General features: G+C 42.2%; 1 long non-coding RNA gene across 1 annotated transcript; it reads right to left on the minus strand.

Moving 5' to 3' along the window:
• Window positions 1–8,918: 8,918 nt before the first annotated feature.
• LOC119315336 lies at window positions 8,919–9,533 on the minus strand. The gene is made up of 2 exons (XR_005152716.1): window positions 9,433–9,533; window positions 8,919–9,274 (listed from the first exon to the last, which is right to left on the minus strand). It is a non-coding gene; the product is annotated as an uncharacterized LOC119315336 (long non-coding RNA).
• Window positions 9,534–9,892: the final 359 nt, after the last annotated feature.

The raw sequence follows: 9,892 nt of genomic DNA on the forward strand, positions 1-9,892 counted from the left end.
CCTCTGCCTTCTTATTGTTATTTCCGAATTTACTAACTGCCAGGCCAGCCAAACACAAAATCACTAAATCTAAGAGTACGCACGTCAAAATCAAATCAGACATAACACCCAAAATTGGTTGTCGCATGAGATTTTATTACTGGAAATCAATGTCCATTATTTGACATGATGCTAGAGTGCAACTCGGTCACAAACGACGCAAACGCAGTGACTGTCAAAAATAGGCCTGCCGGTGCAGTAGGCTTCCTTGACGTGGTTCCACACATGCTGGCACCAAAGCCGGCATTTTATTGTTATGCACGCAATGGCCGGTACACTGTGTGTTTGGCAATGCTCTGCAGACAACATACATACATACATCAGTAAAACAATTCCAAATTAAAGGGTCATATTCCAGGCCATATTCATGACGACTTGTTCTACTCCAGTTGGAAGTTAAAAGGAAACACATACGTAGGAATAGAGAGATCAATTTTGTACCAGCGTGTGTGGAATTTCCTAGTAGCAGAAGCACCATAAGGCAAAGCAGAATAGTTTTCCTCTCCATAAGACCAGACACCAAACTTCTTCTTGTTCTCCTTTCTACTACTTGGGGTTCAAGAAGCATACATGACGTGCTATATTTATAGACTTATTATAGAGAACATTTACTGCTTGTTCACTCAAACATGATATACAAAGATCTTTGATCATATCATTGTCAAGGCAGTCTCAGTGTACTATCTAAATCTAATAGCATTGAATATATGATATACCGGGAGGGCCGTTTTGGCTCTGGGGTGCATATGCTCCCTAATGAAAAGTAAATTCAAAATAAATAGTAAATAAAATTTAAAATTTCTGATTCTTTTTTGTAGATGTTCTTGTTAGTGTAATAATTGTGCTTGATAATTTTCATGCGAAACGGGATGACGGTGCTTCGTCAATGAAAAAAAAACAAAAATAAGTGTAACATTTGGAGGTAACATTTGTCGTTCGACTTGTTTTTTCTTTTTGCACAGATCAAAATACTTGATCTTTCCTCCTAAATATTTGCAGGTGGCATTTTAGTGTGACAATGAATACATCTATTTTTTCAATTTTTTTGGACGTCTGCAAAAAATATTTTTGATGGACGGGAGCATATGCTCCCAAGAGCCGAATTGAATTTCCTATATTTTAGTGTTGTATCTAGTACAACCCTCATTTAATGTCTTCTGTGAGAGAATTCTGTCGAAATGTCTTGGATTTTCTACCAAGATCTATATCTAGATTAAGGTAAGGTTGCTCTCTCTTTCCTCATTGAATTGGGTACCACATTAGATTTTTGCTTAGTTGCATGGTTAAGATATAGTACACAATGTAGCATTGTAACTCCCTCATTTGTACAAACTGGTGTTGGGCTAAGTCCCTCCACATGGAGGTGTGTTGGCAGCACAACATCAACCCACACAAGTCCAACACATATGAACCGTTGATCTGTTCTGCATCCAACGGTTGTGAGTATTTCCTGTTGAAGGGAGCAAGGAGAAAACCCTAGCCACTCCACCCCTGCTGGTGGTGGCTGCCATTCGTGAGAGTGAGAGTGAGAGCACACAAGAGAAAACACAATCTAAGAGAGAGAAAGAAGAAGAAGCAGAGGTTCTGTCCAGATTTGCTGCATCTGACTAGACAGTGTTCAAGCTGGTGGTTGGAGGCTCAAATGTGCTTGGATCGACCCCAAACTTGGTGATCTCGTTCCTTACTTTGCTTCCTTCATTCTGGTTAACTGGTTTGAGGATTGGGTCAGTGGAGCATCAGATTTGAGAGTGGTTTTGTCAGCTCTGACTGCTGCAGTTTCAGAACAGAGTAGTTTTGAGAGACGAACAGTTTGGGTAGGCAAATGATGTCCGGTTGAGCTGAAATTTGGAGAGGATGTCAAGAACGCATGTGTCTACTTGTCTGTCAAATTTGATGCTGTTTGGTTCAGCGGTTTAAGAGCAGTTTGCAAAACACTGAAGGGTACAGAAGCTGTGTAAACTCTGCTTTGCTGAAATCTTGCTTCTTGTGGTTGTTGTTGCTGTTGCCGGTTGGCAACGTGAAGAGTGTGTTGTAAATCTCTCTAGAGGTTCTAGAGCAGACTTTGTACTCATCATTCTCATAGTGAAGTTGCATGGACCGGTCAGTCCACAGCCGTGATTTTTTACTCCTCAAGTAGAGGAGGTTTTTCCACGTTAAATCTTGTGTCACATGTGCATGTTGTTTGTGTTATTCCGCTGCTTACTTGTTGGTTAAAGCTGTCCTTAAAGTTCATCACAAGTGGAGGGGGCTGTGTAGTGTGCATATTTGCCATGTCGGTGAATTTGTGCAGCGCATTGTTGCTATCCAACCCCAAAAAAGTGGTATCAGAGTCTTGATTTGCTTGTGCAAATTGCTGAGTTTCTTGTGGTGAAAGATGGAAGTGAATACCAGCAGGATGATATCTTTGAATGGTACAAATTATCAAGCATGGAAGGGCAAGATGGAGGACTTGTTGTATGTGAAAGAATACTGGAAGCCAGTGTTCTCCACTGAGATGCCGGAGGGCATTGAGGAAGGTCAGTGGAAGGTACTTCATCGCCAAGCTTGTGGGTTCATCTGGCAATGGGTCGATGACAATGTTTTGAACCATATCATTGATGAGACACATGCACACACCTTATGTCAAAAATTGAAAGAGTTGTTTGCCCGGAAAGAAGGTACAAACAAGATGTTCTTGATCAAACAGTTGATGTGCTTGAGGTACAAAGAGGGCATTCTAATTGCAGATCATGTGAATACATTCCAAGGCATTATAAAGAGCTTTGCTGCTACTAGGCTCATTACCGGACAGCTGGGAGACCTTTAAGGTCACGGTTTGCAATTCAGCACCTAATGGAGTTGTCACTTGGAATCTTGTGAAAACCAGGGTACTAAATGAAGAGTCCAGAAAGGTGGCTGAAGCTAGTTCTTCCTCACATTCAGAGGTGTTGGTCACTCAGTCCAGGGGGAGAAGTAAGAGCAGAGGTCCAGGTAAAGGGGCAGAAAGAGGTAGGGGCAAATCAAAAAGTAAGTATGCTGATTATGAGTGCCATCACTGCCATCAGAAGGGCCACATTAAGTGGCAATGTGACAAGTGGAAGAAAGACAAAAAGAAAAAGAAGAAGCAAGATCAGAAGCAAGTTGACAGTGATAGTGACATAGAGGGCAACCGAGTTACTGCAGTAGAAGAGGACATCATGCTTGTTATGCATGAAGAAAATGAGGGCATATTTGGTTCCGCTGTTGAGGAGAAGATCAATGTTGTTTTTGATGAAACCGTTAACCTTGTGGACGGTGACGAGATGATTTGGATACCGGATAGCGGTGCTACCATTCATGCTACATCTCGCAGAGAGCTCTTCACTAACTATATATCAGGTGATTTTGGTGTTGTGAAGATGGGGAACAATGACAGAGCAGCCATCATTGGAAAAGGAGATGTGCATTTGGAGACCGCAAATGGTACAAGGTTAGTCCTCAAATCTGTGAGGCATGTCGAGGCACTTCGTCTCAATATTATCTCGGTTGGTTTGCTTGATAGAGATGATTACTTGAGCAGTTTTGGAAAAGGGCAGTACAAGCTCACCAAAGGCAATATGATTGTTGCAAGAGGTAAAATGGTCTCACTGTTGTATCATGTTCATGCTAAGCTCTTTAGTGCTTCTGTCAATGCACTAGAGAAGGATGATCATTGTGCTCTATGGCACAAGAGACTTGGGCACATGAGTGAGAAGGGGATGACAGTGCCAGTGAAGAAAAAAATGTTGAAGGGTGTGAAAGGATTTCACATCAAGAAATGTTCAGATTGTCTAGCAGGAAAGAAACCAATGTTGTAAAAAGCGCTAGGCATAAGCGAGGCGGTTGGCCTTTGCCTAATGCCTAGGCGGTGATTAAGCGCACTAGGCGTGGCCTAGGCAGTCATATAATTTTGACTATTAGGGCATGTTTGCGGTATTATATACACATACACATAATTTATAGCATATAAATTATTAAACTAACATCTAATGTCCATTGGAATATGTCCCATTTGGGTTATCAACAAAATATGACATGATTTCTCGCTTGAGTGGACAATTTATTGCTTGCACTGCCTAGGCTTCCGCCTCTGCCCTAGGCAAGGCGGTTGGTTATGGCCTAGTGCCTAGGCGTGCCTAAGCGCCACCTAGGCACTGCTTTTTCCAACACTGGAAGCAACACCGAGTTGCCTTCAAGACTCTACCTCCTCACAAGAAGCCCGAGAAGCTGGACTTGATACATTTCGATGTTTGCAAAATGTCGGTAAGATCTCTTGGTGGTGCTAAGTACTTTGTGACTTTTATTGATGACTTTTCCAGGAAAGTTTGGGCCTTCACTTTGAGGACCAAAGATCAAGTACTAGGTGTATTCAAGCAATTCCAAGACTCCGTTGAGAGAGAAACTGAGAAGAAGATCAAGTGCATTCGCACTGATAATGGAGGAGAGTACATTGGGCCATTTGATGCATATTGCAAGCAGCAAGGTATTAGGCATCAATTTACTCCCTCGAAGACACCACATATGAATGGTCTTGCTAAGAGGATGAACATGACAATTGTGGAGAGAGTTAGATGCTTGTTGTCAAGTGCAAAGCTATGCAAACACTTTTGGGGTGAGGCTTTGATGACTGCAGTTTATCTTATTAATCTCTCACCAAGTTATCCTTTGCAGGGAGATGTTCCTAATAGGGTCTGGTGTGACAAGGACGTCTCATATGACCACCTGAAGGTTTTTGGGTGCAAGGCCTTTGTTCATATTCCTCAAGATGAAAGGTCAAAACTTGATTCGAAGACACGACGGTGTATCTTTCTTGGCTATGGTGGTGATGAGTTTGGCCACAAGCTGTTTGACCCTATAGCAAAGAAAGTTGTGAGAAACTGTGATGTTGTGTTTGTTGAAGACCAAATAATTGAGAATATTGTAAAGACAAAGGGGCAGGTTCCTCCTCAGCAGCAGCAAGCCATGATTGATTCTGACCCAGTTCTTGCAGCTCCAGCTCCCGTGCAAGTTGAAGCAGATGCAGAAGATGTACAAGATGATGTACATGGTGGTGCAGGTGAAGAAGATGCTTCCCAGCAGCAGCAACAAGAGTATGATGTTGAAGTTGATGATCTGGATCAGCAGGAAGCACCAGCACCAGAAAGTCCACCAGCTGCTCCACTCAAAGATCCAACAGGGGTTGAATTCCTTCCAGCAGGTATCCCTCAGATCAGTATGTGGTGTTATTATCTAACGGTTCAGAACCTGAATGCTTTGCAGATGCAATGGAAGGTGAGCACAAGAAGGAGTGGAAAAATGCTATGCAAGAAGAGATGGATTCCTTGCATAAGAATCATACTTATGAGTTGATGAAGTTGCCCAAGGGCAAGAAAATTTTGAAGAACAAGTGGGTCTACAGAATCAAGCAAGAAGAGCACACATCACATCCAAGGTACAAGGCCAGGCTAGTTGTAAAAGGATTCGGCCAAAGAAAAGGCATTGACTATGATGAGATCTTTTCTCCAGTTGTGAAGATGACATCCATAAGAGTAATCCTTGGCATGGCAGCAAGTCTCAACTTGGAGGTTGAGCAAATGGATGTGAAGACTGCATTCCTTCATGGTGAGTTAGAGGAAGAAATATACATGGAGCAACCTGAGGGGTTTCTTGTGAAAGGCAAAGAAGACTATGTGTGCAAGCTTAAGAAAAGTCTCTATGGCCCGAAACAAGCACCAAGACAATGGTACATGAAGTTTGAAACTGTCATGGGGGAGCAAGGCTACAAGAAGTGTAGCTCAGACCATTGTGTGTTTATTCAGAGGTTCTCAGGTGATGATTTCATCATATTATTGCTCTATGTTGATGATATCCTGATTGTTGGCAAGAATGTCTCTAGAATTGCTAAGTTGAAGAAGGAGTTGAGCAAATGTTTTGCTATGAAAGACTTAGGTCCAGCAAAGAACATTCTCGGAATGAGAATTGAGCGAGACAGAAATTGCAACAAGTTGCACTTGTCTCAAGAGAAGTATATTGAGAAGGTACTTCAGAAGTTCAGGATGGAAAATGCTAAAGTTGTGAGTTGTCCACTAGCAGCCCATTTCAAGTTGAACAGAAAGCAATGTCCTACCACTGATGAGAAGAAAAAGGAAATGCATCATGTTCCTTATGCTTCAGCGGTAGGGAGTCTGATGTATGCTATGGTGTGTACAAGGCCTGACATTGCTCATGTGGTTAATACTGTGAGCAGATTTATGTCCAATCCAGAAAGACCTCATTGGGAAGCTGTGAAGTGGATTTTGAGATATCTCCTGGGCAGCACAAATTTGAAATTTTGTTTTGGTGTTGGTGAAGCCAAGCTGATTGCTTTTTCAGATTCTGACATGGTTGGAGATGTTGACAGAAGGAAGTCTACTTCAGGTTACTTGGTTACCTATGCAGGGGGAGCGGTGTCATGGCAAAGCAGGTTGCAAAAGTGTGTGATACTGAATACAACTGAAGCTGAATTCATTGCTGTAACATAGGCGAGCAAAGAACTATTGTGGCTGAAACGGTTGGCTTGTGAGCTTGGTTTTAAGCAAGACAAGTATGTGTTGTTTTGTGACAACCAAAGTGCTATCCACTTGAGTAAGAATGCAAATTTTCATTCAAGGTCTAAGCATATAGAAGTCCATTATCATTGGATTCGAGATATGTTGTATTCCAAGCAAATGCAACTTGAGAAGGTTCACACGATGACAATGGGGCTGATATGCTGACTAAAGTGGTGACAAGGAAGAAGCTTGAAGTATGCTGCCAGCTCGCTGGTATGACTGCCGGAAGGCAGTGAGACCCTCCATGATGTCGGGAGGGGGAGTTTGTTGGGCTAAGTTCCTCCACATGGAGGTGTGTTGACAGCACAACATCAGCCCACACAAGTCCAACACATATGAACCTTTGATCTGTTCTGCATCCAACGGTTGTGAGTATTTCCTGTTGAAGGGAGCAAGAAGAAAACCCTAGCCACTCCACCCCTGCTGGTGGTGGCTGCCATTCGTGAGAGTGAGAGTGAGAGCACACAAGAGAAAACACAATCTAAGAGAGAGAAAGAAGAAGAACAGAGGTTCTATCCAGATTTGCTGCATCTGACTAGACAGTGTTCAAGCTGGTGGTTGGAGGCTCAAATGTGCTTGGATCGACCCCAAACTTGGTGATCTCGTTCCTTACTTTGCTTCCTTCATTCTGGTTAACTGGTTTGAGGATTGGGTCAGTGGAGCATCAGATTTGAGAGTGGTTTTGTCAGCTCTGACTGCTGTAGTTTCAGAACAGAGTAGTTTTGAGAGACGAACAGTTTGGGTAGGCAAATGATGTCCGGTTGAGCTGAAATTTTGAGAGGATGTCAAGAACGCATGTTTCTACTTGTCTGTCAAATTTGATGCTGTTTGGTTCAGCGGTTTAAGAGCAGTTTGCAAAACACTGAAGGGTACAGAAGCTGTGTAAACTCTGCTTTACTGAAATCTTGCTTCTTGTGGTTGTTGTTGTTGTTGTTGCCAGTTGGCAACATGGAGAGTGTGTTGTAAATCTCTCTAGAGGTCCTAGAGCAGACTTTGTACTCATCATTCTCATAGTGAAGTTGCCTGGACCGGTCGGTCCACAGCCGTGGTTTTTTACTCCTCAAGTTGAGGAGGGTTTTCCACGTTAAATCATGTGTCACATGTGCATGTTGTTTGTGTTGTTCCGCTACTTACTTGTTGGTTGAACTTGTCCTCAAAGTTCATCACAAGTGAAGGGGCTGTGTAGTGTGCATATTTGTCGTATCAGTGAATTTGTGCAGTGCATTGTTGCCGTCCAGCCCCAATAACTGGTTCTCTTTTTATGATTGTATCCATTTAATGTGATTATATTGGTCTATATCTATGCTGATGTAAATTTGGGACCTACTCTAAATTAATTGTGCACATTGAATATATGTTTTTTTAAATGACACATTGAATATATGTGATCTGATCTATTAAATATCCTATCATTTGAGTTATTTTTTCATGTCCTATTCAATTACCAGGCGGGCACCCCCACCAACAAGTCACTTGTATAAAACCATGTGCGGTCTAGAACATCACACTCACATAATTGTTGTTACGATGTGACACTACTATAGAATACCCATTTTGAAGATCTGGTTGCAGAGAAGGGCTCAGTAAACCATCACTAAAGAAGGGCTCAGTAAACATGGCCCTCATTCGATGTGTGTGATGTGAAATGTTGTGCATCAACATGTATCTGCCTAACCTTCTCTGCCCAAAGAGTTGTCTGTTGCAATGAAGCTCTACAGATGGGGAACCCAAAGTGCAAGCATCCTGTTGCATCAAGGTGTAATATCATGCGGGGCATCGTTACCCGTTCCCCTCGCCGCCATTCACATGTAGTCGTCGGCTGACTGGTTATTCTGTGTAACGCCTGATGCCCTTACATGAACGTGCTGCTAGGGCATGCATGATAGTGTTGCAAACATCACTTGAACGCTCAGTGGCTAGCTGGCATGGGTTTTGCAACACACTGGATTATATTAAGTGAGAGGCTGGCTGAGATGTTGTACCATATCAGTTTTCTCTGCCATTTTGTGCAGGACTGAACTATTTTAGTGTAAGAACGATATGTCATACGACATGTTCAGTGTAAGAAAAGGCAATTGTTCGTTCCTTCTTTGCTGCTCTGCCTTGCTTTGTTGCATATGTATACATGCACATGTGTTGTCTGTATAAGTTTAACTCAAACTTGTCGTTGTTGGACACGACGATCCATAGGGAACGTCCAGCGAGCCCCAGAATCCAGCAAGAAGAACGAGTACGTGAGTTACATCCTGGGCATGCTGATAGAGGAGAAGCCTCCTACCTCTCCGGCGAAGACTGCGAGTACAATAAGCTTGGTTCATGTTGTATATGGTTATTTCCAAACTTACTATAAGCAAGTCCAAGCAAACACAAAACCAATAAATCTAAGATTATGCACGGCAAAATCAAATCAAACAAAACAACCCAAAATTGCTGACCAATGTCCTCGCATGCATGTCGCACGAGATTTTATTACTGCACATCAATGTCCATTGTTTGACATGATGCTAGAGTGCAACTCTAGTCACAAACGACGCAAACGCAGTGACTGTGAAGAAGAGACTTGCCGATGCAATAAGCTTTCTTGACGTGCCTCCGAGTGCTCTCGCACCAGTACCGACAAACCATTCCGCAAAGAGGGACATCCGGTACATTGAGTGTTTCGCAATGCTCTGCAGACAACATACATACATCAGTGAAACAATTCCAGACTGAAAGGGTCCAAAGAAATTCGTGCAGTTGAATTGAAAAATTTCCTAATAACTTGTTCCACTCCCGTTGGAAGTTAAAAGGAAACACATACATAGGTATAGGGAGATCAATTTCATACCAGCGTGAATGCAATTTCCTAGCAGCATAAGTACCATAAGGCAAAGCAGAATAGTTTTCCTCTCCATAAGATCAGCCACAAACTTCTTGTTCTCCTTTCTAGTATTTGGGCTTCAAGAAGCATACATGACGTACTATATTTATAGACTTATTATAGAGAACATTTACTGCTAGTTCACTCAAATAAGATCAATAAGATCTCTGACCGTATCATTATCAGGGTAGTCCTAATGCACTATGGCTTAAGCTATATCTTCTACCACTAAATATAGGTTTTGATGTAGCAGCCCCAATGCACTAAGATCTATATAAGAGGGGGCCTAATAAACCCAGATGAAGGGAATATATCTTAGTGTTGTATCTAAAACAACTCTCATTTAATATCTTTTGTGAGAGAATTTTTTGAGATGTCTTGAATTTTGTGCTAAGATCTACATCTAGATTAAGATAACGTTGCTCTC

This window comes from Triticum dicoccoides, chromosome 6A, assembly GCF_002162155.2.
Source record: "Triticum dicoccoides isolate Atlit2015 ecotype Zavitan chromosome 6A, WEW_v2.0, whole genome shotgun sequence".
In the NCBI taxonomy this organism is placed as follows: Eukaryota; Viridiplantae; Streptophyta; class Magnoliopsida; order Poales; family Poaceae; genus Triticum; species Triticum dicoccoides.